This window comes from Aquarana catesbeiana, linkage group LG05 (genome assembly GCF_042186555.1).
Source record: "Aquarana catesbeiana isolate 2022-GZ linkage group LG05, ASM4218655v1, whole genome shotgun sequence".
In the NCBI taxonomy this organism is placed as follows: Eukaryota; Metazoa; Chordata; class Amphibia; order Anura; family Ranidae; genus Aquarana; species Aquarana catesbeiana.
The window spans coordinates 650,880,616-650,894,456 of NC_133328.1; the positions used below are offsets into that span (position 1 = coordinate 650,880,616).

Genomic DNA, 13,841 nt, shown 5'->3' on the forward strand with positions numbered 1-13,841 from the left:
TTTTAAGATTTGAGGGGTAGAGAAATTGTGCTATGAGGAGAGATTCATTTATTTTTGGGAAGGGGGGAATTGAATAGAGAGAGGGGGTTTGACATGGGAGGGGGCATGGGGGAGGAGAAAAGATTTGTACTGGGAGGGGGGATTTCAGCATGGGGGTGGATTTGTCCTGGCAGGAGGGGGGATTTATCCTTAGGGGGTAAGCATGCTGACACATCATTTTCATACATCTGGGGGGGGGTGCAGTTTGTAATGTTCGCCCCGAGCTCCAGGTGACCCGGTCCTGGCACTTCATGGAGGCTCAGCGTCACAAATGTGGGCGTTACCTATGCAAATACAGCCTGTCTGGGAACGCCCACTTCTCCAGACTGATACCCACCCATCAAGGCATTTTGTATTTTCATAACTCCTCCCACTGCTTACATCATGGCTCTTCAGAGGAGTTTCCTCTTGGGAGGAGTCAGTGATGATTTCAGGAAGCTACAGTGCCTTGAAAAAGTATTCATACCCCTTGAAATCTTCCCACATTTTCTCATGTTACATCCAAAAAATGTAAATGTATTTTATTAGGATTTTATGTGATAGACCAACACAAAGTGTCACATAATTGTAAAGTGGAAGGAAAATGATAAATGATACAAATAAATATGTGAAAAGTGTGGGGGGGGAGGGGCATTTGTATTCAGCCCCCTTTACTTTGATACCCCTAACTAAAATCTAGTGGAACCAATTGCCTTTGGAAGTCACCTTATTATTAAATAGAGTCCACCTGTGTGTAATTTAATCTCAGTATAAATACAGCTGTTCTGTGAAGCCCTCAGAGGTTTGTTAGAGAGCCTTAGTGAACAAACAGCATCATGAAGGCCAAGGAACACACCAGACAGGTCAGGGATAAAGTTGTGGAGAAGTATAAAGCAGGGTTAGGTTATAATAAAAATCTCCCAAGCTTTGACCATCTCACGGAGCTCTGTTCAATCCATCATCAGAAAATGGAAAGAGTATGGCACAACTGCAAACCTACCAAGACATGGCCGTCCACCTAAACTGACCGGCCGGGCAAGGAGAGCATTCATCAGAGAAGAGCCAAGAGGTCCATGGTAACTCTGGAGGAGCTGCAGAGATCCACAGCTCAGGTGGGAGAATCTGTCCACAGGACAACTATTAGTCGTGTTCTCCACAAATCTGCCCTTTATGGAAGAGTGACAAGAAGAAAGACATTGGTGAAAGAAAGTCATAAGAAGTCCTGTTTGTAGTTTGTGAGAAGCCATGTGGAGGACACAGCAAACATGTGGAAGAAGGTGATCTGGTCACATGAGACCAAAATTCAACTTTATGGCCTAAAAGTAAAACGCTATGTGTGGGGAAAACTAACACTGTACATCACCCTGAACACACCATCCCCACCGTGAAACATGGTGGTGGCAGCATCATGTGGTGGGGATGGTTTTCTTCAGCAGGGACAGGGAAGCTGGTCAGAGTTGATGGGAAGATGGATGGAGACAAATACAGGACAATCTTAGAAGAAAACCTGTTAGAGTCTACAAAAGACTTGAGACCGGGGCGGAGGTTCACCTTCCAGCAGGACAACGACCCGAAACATCCAGCCAGAGCTACAATGGAATGGTTTAGATCAAAGCATATTCATGTGTTAGAATGGCCCAGTCACAGTCCAGACCTAAATCACATTGAGAATCTGTGGCAAGACTTGAAAATTGCTGTTCACAGACGCTCTCCATCCAATCTGACAGAGCTTGAGATATTTTACAAAGAAGAATGGGCAGAAATGTCCTCTCTAGATGTGCAAAGCTGGTAGAGACATCCCCAAAAAGACTTGTAGAGAAAGGGGGTTCTACAAAGTATTGACTCCGGGGGGCGCCATACAAATGCCCCCCCCCCCACACTTTTCACATATTTATTTGTATCATTTATCATTTTCCTTCCACTTCACAATTATGTGACACTTTGTGTTGGTCTATCACATAAAATCCCAATAAAATACATTTATGTTTTTGGTTGTAACAAAATGTGGGGAATTTCAAGGGGTATGAATACTTTTTCCAGGCGCTGTATGTACCGCCCCCTGCTGGCCCCTCCCACCAACCATCATCTGCCTGCATTGTACAGAGAAGCACAGAGATCCAGTGATAACATCTAAAATAAGATATTTAATGCAAATTCGAAGATTTTATTAAAAAATGTCATTATTATGTAGGGGGGAGGGGAACCAGAGATTGAAATAATACCGGGGATAATAAGCAGAGCTTCAGTGATATCAGTGGTGGGGGGGGCAGGTGATGGGGGGTGCAGGTGACGGGGGGAGGGGGGGGTTGATGTCAGTGATGGGGGGTTGATGTCAGTGATGGGGGGTGGGCAGGAGACGGGGGAGGGGGAGTGAGGGGTCCTCATGGGGAGTCACAGAAATTAAATGTCTTTGTCTCTCAGGATGGAAGGAATTGCCTCCAGTCCTCAGAAATCTTTGTAATTGGAGGATTTCATCCACAAATATTTCCGGCTGGGAATATCCGGGACGGACTCTCGGAATAGAGCCAATTGTGGTTCATATAACCGGAACGCCGGCCAAGACTCTCCGCCCGCACCGCGCTCAGAGAAAAGACGGAGGAAATATAAAGGAGATGATCACCGGAATCCGGCTATCTGCACACCCCTCCCCCGCCCAGAAACCTGCGGACCGCCATGATGAAGATTGTCCTCCCCCAGCATAGGGGTAATAATTCTGCCCTCGTTCCCATAGATGACGATTGTCCTGATGCTGGGACAGACCTCATGCTGTGGGGGATCGCAGGGTCACCCCAACATGAGCATTCATTCCATAAGGCATTTACTAGAGGGATCAGGGGCTCTGCATGGGTGGTCCCCATATAATTAGAGGTGGGGCCTGGGCGGGGCCACTCCTTTAAGTGGGCTGGGTCTGAGAGGGACCACCTCCTGAGGAGGGCTATACATTAACACCAGGACTGAAATGTTGGATAATTATGTGTCTCCTCCCCCTCCCCCGCAGTGCTGGTACTAGGTCATTCAGCGCCCAGGGCAAAGATGCCAAACTGCACCCCTCCCCCTTCCTTTAGGGTTAGGTTGCCCCCCCCCCCATCCCTGCAATAAACCATTGCACCCAGGGCAGCCGCCCCTCCTACCCACCCCTTGTCCCGGTCCTGATCCCCCCCGCAAAGAGATGAGCAAGACCTCACAATCATCAGTGCTATCACCCCCTCCTCCATCCCGTCCTGGGCTTTGCCATGTGACATGTACCCATGTGCCAGTAATAGGGGGCAGCAAAGTCATCCCAACAAACTCGTTTTGCAGAGATACAGTATGAAAATTACTTCCTCTAACAAACCTCGTCTGCTTTTCTCTCCCTGAAGGACGGCTCCACCCTTGTTCGGGCATCACCCAGGAGTCATCCTGGCTGTGTTCACAAATGTCTGACACAGATCAGCCTCTGCTGCCGCCTCGCACCTTGTGACTCGCTACAACGTTACAATGTACAGTCCATGGAAACGTTTCCTGACCGGGAATGTGAGGAAAGGATAGATATCCTCTACATGTATTACTAAGGAAGACTGAGAGATGTTATTTATCATTTTAAATATATCATTAAAAGATTTTATTTACAATTTTTTTTGTTCTCTTAGTTGATATATAAAATATATACAGTGCCTTGAAAAAGTATTCATACCCCTTGAAATTCCCCACATTTTCTCATGTTACAACCAAAAACGTAAATGTATTTTATTGGGATTTTATGTGATAGACCAACACAAAGTGTCACATAATTGTGAAGTGGAAGGAAAATGATAAATGATACAAATAAATATGTGAAAAGTGTGGGGGAGGGGCATTTGTATGGCGCCCCCCGGAGCCAATACTTTGTAGAACCCCCTTTCTCTACAAGTCTTTTTGGGGATGTCTCTACCAGCTTTGCACATCTAGAGAGGACATTTCTGCCCATTCTTCTTTGTAAAATATCTCAAGCTCTGTCAGATTGGATGGAGAACGTCTGTGAACAGCAATTTTCAAGTCTTGCCACAGATTCTCAATGTGATTTAGGTCTGGACTGTGACTGGGCCATTCTAACACATGAATATGCTTTGATCTAAACCATTCCATTGTAGCTCTGGCTGGATGTTTCGGGTCGTTGTCCTGCTGGAAGGTGAACCTCCGCCCCAGTCTCAAGTATTTTGTAGACTCTAACAGGTTTTCTTCTAAGATTGTCCTGTATTTGTCTCCATCCATCTTCCCATCAACTCTGACCAGCTTCCCTGTCCCTGCTGAAGAAAAGCATCCCCACCACATGATGCTGCCACCACCATGTTTCACGGTGGGGATGGTGTGTTCAGGGTGATGGGCAGTGTTAGTTTTTCCCACACATAGCGTTTTACTTTTAGACCATAAAGTTGAATTTTGGTCTCATGTGACCAGATCACCTTCTTCCACATGTTTGCTGTGTCCTCCACATGGCTTCTCACAAACTACAAACAGGACTTCTTATGACTTTCTTTCTCCAATGTCTTTCTTCTTGTCACTCTTCCATAAAGGGCAGATTTGTGGAGAACATGACTAATAGTTGTCCTGTGGACAGATTCTCCCACCTGAGCTGTGGATCTCTGCAGCTCCTCCAGAGTTACCATGGACCTCTTGGCTCTTCTCTGATGAATGCTCTCCTTGCCCGGCCGGTCAGTTTAGGTGGACGGCCATGTCTTGGTAGGTTTGCAGTTGTGCCATACTCTTTCCATTTTCCGATGATGGATTGAACAGAGCTCCGTGAGATGTTCAAAGCTTGGGAGATTTTTTTCTAACCTAACCCTGCTTTATACTTCTCCACAACTTTATCCCTGACCTGTCTGGTGTGTTCCTTGGCCTTCATGATGCTGTTTGTTCACTAAGGTTCTCTAACAAACCTCTGAGGGCTTCACAGAACAGCTGTATTTATACTGAGATTAAATGACACACAGGTGGACTCTATTTACTAATTAGGTGACTTCTGAAGGGAATTGGTTCCTCTAGATTTTAGTTGGGGGTATCAGAGTAAAGGGGGCTGAATACAAATGCCCCCCCCCCACACTTTTCACATTTATTTGTATCATTTATCATTTTCCTTCCACTTCACAATTATGTGCCACTTTGTGTTGGTCAATCACATAAAATCCCAATAAAATACATTTACATTTTTGGTTGTAACATGACAAAATGTGGAAAACTTCAAGGGGTATGAATACTTTTTCAAGGCTCTGTATAACAACTTAAAAGTGACATTTCTATACATTGATCTCGGGTTTATTTGTACCAAAAAAAGTGGATTTTATCCTCAATTGCCAGCAGAGCTCATTATATACACAGTAGGGAAGTATCATTGTGCTCTACATATTATTATTATTATTATTATTATGTTTTATGGTCTTCTACATGTACATTATTATTTTTTTGGTCCTTGTCTTTTATTATTATTGTTGCTGTTATTGTTATTATTATTTTATTGATGGTCTTCTACATAATTATTATTATTTTTCGTAGTCTTCTACGTATACATTAATATCATTATTATTTTAATATTTATGTTGACTCCTGGTGACCCCATGGACAATACTTCTCTCCTTGATCGTTCTCCTCTCCATACATATCTGAATGTCGCTTCTCGCTCGGTTCTGTTATTCTCTCCTCGATCGTTCTGGAGATGTTTTCTCCTCTCTCTGGTTCCCGTCTCTCCCGTCTCTGCGGTTTTATAACATACACAAAGTTATATTTGGCCGGGACCTGTAATGAGCCTGCTACCTCCTGTATGTTTTTGGTTAGTCGGATTTTGGAGGAATTTGCTGACGGCCGAATGTTGAAATATTTGACTTATATTCAGCGTTTAGAAATGTCTGTGAATCAGAAAGCGTCACTTGTCCAGGAAATTTCCTGTTTATTACAGATCGCTGATATGTCACCCCGACCACTTCCTATGGCCAGGTGAGATCCGGCTGGACGAAGACCATCAACATTCTGCTGAGAAGGCAGGATAGGCCCCCCCCCGTGTGTGATGAATGGACGATTGTTGTGTCCTTCCAGCTACATCTGTTCCAGGAGTTCTCAGGATAAATAAAATATTAAAATTCTATATATATTAGATCAGTGGTTGCCAATCTATAAGGCACAGTCCACTCAACGGTGGTCCCTGGCACCACCAAAGGGCCACACATAATACTCAGTATATGTAATGCTAGAGAAGACACACATACTATAGATAATGATGGTCAGAGACTGTGGCCATGCTGCAGGTTTGGTTGGAGACTGTGGAATGTTGAAGGTTTGGTTAGAGACTGTGGATGTGCTTTAGGTTTGGTTGGAGACTGTGGATATGTTGATGGTTTGGTTGGGGACTGCAGATATGTTACAGATTTGGTTGGTGCCTGTGGATATGTTGAAGGTTTGGTTGGAGACTGTGGATATGTTGAAGGTTTGGTTGGAGACTGTGGAATGTTGAAGGTTTGGTTGGAGACTGTGGATAAGTTACAGATTTGGTTGGAGACTGTGGAATGTTGAAGGTTTGGTTGGAGACTGTGGATATGTCGAAGGTTTGGTTGGAGACTGTGGAATGTTGAAGGTTTGGTTGGAGACTGTGGAATGTTGAAGGTTTGGTTGGAGACTGTGGAATGTTGAAGGTTTGGTTGGAGACTGTGGAATGTTGAAGGTTTGGTTGGAGACTGTGGAATGTTGAAGGTTTGGTTGGAGACTGTGGAATGTTGAAGGTTTGGTTGGAGACTGTGTATATGTTGATGGTTTGGTTGGGTACTGTGGATAAGTTACAGATTTGGTTGGAGACTATGGAATGTTAAAGGTTTGGTTGGAGACTGTGGAATGTTGAAGGTTTGGTTGGAGACTGTGGAATATTGAAGGTTTGGTTGGAGACTGTGGAATATTGAAGGTTTGGTTGGAGACTGTGGAATGTTGAAGGTTTGGTTGGAGAATGTGTATATGTTGATGGTTTGGTTGGGTACTGTGGATAAGTTACAGATTTGGTTGGAGACTGTGGAATGTTAAAGGTTTGGTTGGAGATTGTGTATATGCTGAAGGTTTGGTTGGGTACTGTGGATAAGTTACAGATTTGGTTGGAGACTATGGACATGTTGAAGGGTGGGTTGGAGACTGTGGAATGTCGAAGGTTTGGTTGGAGACTGTGGGATGTTGAAGGTTTGGTTGGAGACTGTGGGATGTTAAAGGTTTGGTTGGAGACTGTGTATATGTTGAAGGTTTGGTTGGGTACTGTGGATAAGTTACAGATTTGGTTGGAGAATGTGGATATGTTGAAGGTTTGGTTGAAGATGTGGATGTGCTGCAGACTGGGGTCATGTTACATAGCACTAGTAGGGATCAGTGCTTACAGCCCATTACACATCAATGCTCCAACTACAGACTGTTGGGCTTCAACTGCACATAAACACGAAAGGGTTACATGTGGCCCTAGGGTCACAGGTTGACCGGCACACCATGAAATGATCTCTCGCCTGTCTGCTCCCTAGTAGGGATCAGTGCTTATAGCCCATTACACATCAGTGCTCCAACTACAGACTGTTGGGCTTCAACTGCACATAAACACGAAAGGGTTACATGTGGCCCTAGGGTCACAGGTTGACTGGCACACCATGAAATGATCTCTCACCTGTCTGCTCCCTGGATTGTCCTGGACAGGATGGTCGGCGATCCCTACAATAAATGATCCCTACAATACTTCAGAGTGTCAGATACCTGGAACAGACCAGATGAATAGAAACCTTCAGTAGAATTCTGATATATATAGAGAATACAGAGATTCTGGGTGGAGACAGGCTAAGTCAGATATATGAATATCCAATGACCATGTGACTGAGATCTGGGCAGGGTCAGTGTGGGCTGAGAACTGAACTCCGGGGAGCCATACCAGCTTCCATAACTGAGGTCCTTCATCCCGCATAACTGAGGTCTTCCATTCCCCATAACTGAGTTCCTCCAACCCTGATAACTGAGGTCCTCTAGCATTCATAATTAAGGTCCTCAATCCCTCATAACTGAGGTCCTCCATCCCTTATAAAGGAGGTCTTCTAGCACCCATAACCGAGTTCCTCCATCCCTCATAACTGGGGTCCTCCACTCCTGATAACTGAGGTCTTCCAGCCCCCCATAACTGAGGTCTTCCAGCCCTCATAACTGAGCTCCCCCATAACTGAGGTCTTCCAGCCCTCATAACCGAGGTCCTCATCCCCATAACTGAAGTCCTCCAGCATCCATAACTGAGGTTCTCCCTCCTTCATAACTGAGGCCCCCACTGAGGTCTTCTAGCCCCCATAAATGAGGTCTTCCAGCCCCCATAATTGAGGTCCTCCATCCCCCATAACTGAGGTCTTCCAGCCTTCAAAACTGAGGTCCTCCATCCCCCATAAGTGAGGCCCCCCGTCCCCCATAACTGAGGCCTTCTAGCCCCCAAAAATGAGATCCTCCAGCCCCCATAATTGAGGTCCTCCATCCCCCATAACTGAGGTCTTCCAGCCTTCATAACTGAGGTCCTCCATCCCCCATAAGTGAGGCACCCCATCCCCCATAACAGAGGTCCTCCATCCCCCCATAACTAAGCTCCTTTATCCCCCCATAACTAAGCTCCTCCATCCCCCATAACTGAGGTCCTCCATCCCCCATAACTGAGGTCTCTGGAGTAAGTCTCCTTTTTGATGCATACTAATTTTCTGCCAGCTTTGCTTGCTGTAGCTTGGCATTGCATGCTATTGCTGAGCCTTTCATCTACTATGATACTGGGACCCCCAGATCCTTCTCACTTTTCAATATTAGAAACTGTATATAGAGAATCCCATGAGATCCCACACATTGTATATGACACACAAGAGAGAAGAATGGATCACTGCTGACATTTTCCAAACATGATTTTGGATTCCTTCCCTCTGTATCATTATTAATAAATGGGAATCCGGCCACGTCTGACCACAGAATGCTGAAAGTGGAAGAAAGAAAAATGGAGCAAAAGTGGAGCCTTTACCAGCCAATCAGGTTTCATTTTTATTCCTTAATGGGAAGTAAAAATAGGGATTTGATTGGTTGCTGTAGACAAGGACTGCACTGTTGCTGCCCCCAGTGATAATATAATAAATGATCCTGACACTGGTTATCCGAGAAGAAATAATCCAACAGTAACAAGGTGGAGAAACTTGGAGGGAAGGATGAGATCCAGAAAAGGCCAACATAGGAACATCACTCATCTATAATATATTATCCGAAATATCCCCCCCCCCCATAAAATTCTTCACCTCCCCTCCCCCAGCAGACTATATAATCCTGTCATGGTTCTATAGATTATATAATAGTAACTACGTAGTCTACATATTGGGGGGGGGGGATTATAGATCCCCATAATATTCCTCACACCCCCCCCCCCCAACCCCCCCAACAGACAATATATTCTTGCCCTGGTGCTATAGGTTATATAATAGGGGCCTGTAGTCTGTAAATGGAGGGTTTGGTATTCCCCATAATATTCTTTAATCACCCCCCCCCCCCTACACCTAGTTGTTAGCAGATGATGGGGCTGATATTCCTATGTGGAGCTATAGGTTATATAATGGGGGCTCTGTGGTCTGTATATTGGGGGGGTATTACCAGACGGAGGGTCTCTTCTCACTGGATCCTCGTCTTGTCTGTTGTCTCTCTGGAAGTCGGAAATGTTGTGTTGGAGTTGTCAGGACACTCGGGATATACAGACGGACCTTTGGCAACCCAGAAATGTGGTGCAGGGGTGACCAGACTGCCCTGCCAGCTGAAAATCCTTCTGAGCTCCTCCTATAGGTCCAGCATAGATTATATAGGGTGTTACCTTCTCCGAATCCCTTTTATAGGTCCAGTATAATTTATATAGGGTGTTACCTTCTCTGAATGCCTCCTATAGGTCCAGTATAACTTATATAGGGTGTTACCTTCTCCAAATCCCTCCTATAGGTCCAGTATAAGTTATATAGGGTGTTACCTTCTCTGAATCCCTCCTATAGGTCCAGTATAACTTATATAGGGTGTTACCTTCTCTGAATCCCTCCTATAGGTCCAGTATAAGTTATATAGGGTGTTACCTTCTCCGAATCCCTACTATAGGACCAGTATAACTTATATAGGGTCTTATCTCCTCCTATAGGACCAGTATAACTTATATAGGGTGTTATCTCCTCCTATAGGTCCAGCAAAGGTTATATAGGGTGTTACCTTCTCCATATATGTCCTATAAGTCCACTGTAGATTACATAGGGTATTACTTTCTCTGTATCCCTCCTATAGGTCCAGTATAACTTATATAGGGTGTTGTCTCCTCCTATAGATCCACTATAGCTTATATAGTGTATTACTTTCTCCATATCCCTCCTATAGATCCACTATAAATTATATAGGGTGTTACTTTCACTGTATCCCTCCTACAGGTCCTTTAAGCTTATATAGGGTGTTATCTCCTCCTATAGGTTCAGTTTAGATTATATAGAGTGTTACCTTCTCTGTGTCCCTCCTTTGAAGTCCAGTATAGATTATATAGGGTACTATCTTCTCTGCTTTTCCTCTGAGAGTCCAGCATAGACTCTATAGGTTGGTATCTTCTTCGTATCCCTCCTTGAGGTCCAGTATAGATTATATATGGTGTTATCTTCTCTGTGGTCCTTCTGAGAGGTTATCATTGGGTATACAGTATATTCTCCTCTCTCTGGCTGTCTTGGGGGGGTCAGTATAGAATATCTTCTCCCATATATATGTATAGTGCCCCTTATAGAGTATCTCCCACCTCAGGGTCCAGCACACGTCCCGTCTCGTCTCCTCTGTAGGGTATTCTTAATCCCTCAATCACATCCAGATCTGCTCCTGCTCTGCCCGGTGAAGCTCCTCGGAGGTCTCTGCAGACTTTTCTTGGTGATGTTGGATGGAGAAGTGATTCAGACTGACTCACCGTATAATGGACCATCTGCCGGAGGGACTGGCTGACCCCGTACTGACACACAGATCCGGAGTCACTCCCCGCATGTGACTGGACCTGGAAAACACAGCAAAAAATCTGCTTCAAATTAAACATTTTCCGAGCGGAGCTCTTCGCTATGTTCTTCATGATATCTCTCCACTGGGGGGCGCTGCGATGTGTTCTGTTTGTAAAGTGCTGTGCAAACTGAGCAAACTGTGCAAACTGCGCAAACTGCAAACTGTACAAACTGAGGCAACTGAGCAAACTGTGCAAACTGAAAAAACTGAGCAAACTGCGCAAACTGCGCAAACTGAGCAAACTGAGCAAACTGAGAAAACTGAGCAAACTGCAAACTGCGCAAACTGAGCAAACTGTGCAAACTGAGCAAACTGAGCAAACTGAGCAAACTGTGCAAACTGAGCAAACTGAGCAAACTGCAAACTGTACAAACTGAGCAAACTGAGCAAACTGAGCAAACTGCAAACTGTACAAACTGAGCAAACTGCAAACTGTACAAACTGAGCAAACTGTACAAACTGAGCAAACTGTACAAACTGAGCAAACTGTACAAACTGAGCAAACTGCAAACTGTACAAACTGAGCAAACTGCAAACTGTACAAACTGTACAAACTGAGCAAACTGCACAAACTGAGCAAACTGTGCAAACTGTACAAACTGAGCAAACTGAGCAAACTGCAAACTGTACAAACTGAGCAAACTGTGCAAACTGTACAAACTGAGCAAACTGAGCAAACTGCAAACTGTACAAACTGAGCAAACTGTACAAACTGAGCAAGCTGAGCAAACTGAGCAAACTGCAAACTGTGCAAACTGAGCAAACTGAGCAAACTGTACAAACTGAGCAAACTGTACAAACTGAGCAAACTGAGCAAACTGTGCAAACTGTACAAACTGAGCAAACTGCAAACTGTACAAACTGTGCAAACTGAGCAAACTGAGCAAACTGCACAAACTGCACAAACTGAGCAAACTGAGCAAACTGTGCAAACTGAGCAAACTGAGCAAACTGCAAACTGTACAAACTGAGCAAACTGAGCAAACTGAGCAAACTGCAAACTGTACAAACTGACCAAACTGCAAACTGTACAAACTGAGCAAACTGAGCAAACTGCAAACTGTACAAACTGAGCAAACTGTACAAACTGAGCAAACTGAGCAAACTGAGCAAACTGCACAAACTGAGCAAACTGTACAAACTGAGCAAACTGCAAACTGTACAAACTGAGCAAACTGCAAACTGTACAAACTGTACAAACTGAGCAAACTGTACAAACTGAGCAAACTGTACAAACTGAGCAAACTGCAAACTGTACAAACTGAGCAAACTGAGCAAACTGAGCAAACTGCAAACTGTACAAACTGAGCAAACTGAGCAAACTGAGCAAACTGCACAAACTGAGCAAACTGTACAAACTGAGCAAACTGTACAAACTGAGCAAACTGTACAAACTGAGCAAACTGCAAACTGTACAAACTGAGCAAACTGCAAACTGTACAAACTGTACAAACTGAGCAAACTGCACAAACTGAGCAAACTGAGCAAACTGTGCAAACTGTACAAACTGAGCAAACTGCAAACTGTACAAACTGAGCAAACTGTGCAAACTGTACAAACTGAGCAAACTGAGCAAACTGCAAACTGTACAAACTGAGCAAACTGTACAAACTGAGCAAACTGAGCAAACTGAGCAAACTGCAAACTGTGCAAACTGAGCAAACTGAGCAAACTGTACAAACTGAGCAAACTGAGCAAACTGTGCAAACTGTACAAACTGAGCAAACTGCAAACTGTACAAACTGTGCAAACTGAGCAAACTGAGCAAACTGTGCAAACTGAGCAAACTGAGCAAACTGTGCAAACTGTGCAAACTGCAAACTGTACAAACTGACCAAACTGCAAACTGTACAAACTGAGCAAACTGCAAACTGTACAAACTGAGCAAACTGAGCAAACTGAGCAAACTGCAAACTGTACAAACTGAGCAAACTGTACAAACTGAGCAAACTGAGCAAACTGCAAACTGTACAAACTGAGCAAACTGTACAAACTGAGCAAACTGAGCAAACTGAGCAAACTGCACAAACTGAGCAAACTGTACAAACTGAGCAAACTGCAAACTGTACAAACTGTACAAACTGAGCAAACTGTACAAACTGAGCAAACTGTACAAACTGAGCAAACTGCAAACTGTACAAACTGAGTAAACTGCAAACTGTACAAACTGAGCAAACTGTACAAACTGAGCAAACTGAGCAAACTGAGCAAACTGTACAAACTGAGCAAACTGAGCAAACTGAGCAAACTGAGCAAACTGTGCAAACTGTACAAACTGAGCAAACTGAGCAAACTGCAAACTGTACAAACTGAGCAAACTGAGCAAACTGTACAAACTGAGCAAACTGCAAACTGTACAAACTGAGCAAACTGAGCAAACTGAGCAAACTGAGCAAACTGTACAAACTGAGCAAACTGTACAAACTGAGCAAACTGAGCAAACTGTACAAACTGAGCAAACTGCACAAACTGAGCAAACTGAGCAAACTGAGCAAACTGTACAAACTGAGCAAACTGTACAAACTGTACAAACTGAGCAAACTGAGCAAACTGTACAAACTGAGCAAACTGTACAAACTGCACAAACTGAGCAAACTGAGCAAACTGTACAAACTGAGCAAACTGTACAAACTGAGCAAACTGTACAAACTGTACAAACTGAGCAAACTGCACAAACTGAGCAAACTGAGCAAACTGTACAAACTGAGCAAACTGTACAAACTGTACAAACTGAGCAAACTGCACAAACTGAGCAAACTGCACAAACTGAGCAAACTGCAAACTGTGCAAACTGAGGC

General features: G+C 44.2%; 1 protein-coding gene across 4 annotated transcripts in view; it reads right to left on the reverse strand.

Moving 5' to 3' along the window:
* Positions 1-11,075, reverse strand: part of LOC141146201 (uncharacterized) — a 43,727-nt gene extending 32,652 nt beyond the window's left edge. The window contains exons 1-2 of one of the 4 annotated variants that reach the window (XM_073632934.1): positions 10,510-11,075; positions 7,655-7,740 (exon numbers count right to left, since the gene is read on the reverse strand). The gene's annotated coding sequence lies outside the window, so the exon portion shown is untranslated. Of the gene's footprint in view, positions 1-7,654; positions 7,741-9,636; positions 9,764-10,509 lie in introns of those variants that run through there. The other 3 variants (XM_073632931.1, XM_073632932.1, XM_073632933.1) reach the window with 3 other exon arrangements.
* Between the last annotated feature and the right edge of the window lie 2,766 nt (positions 11,076-13,841).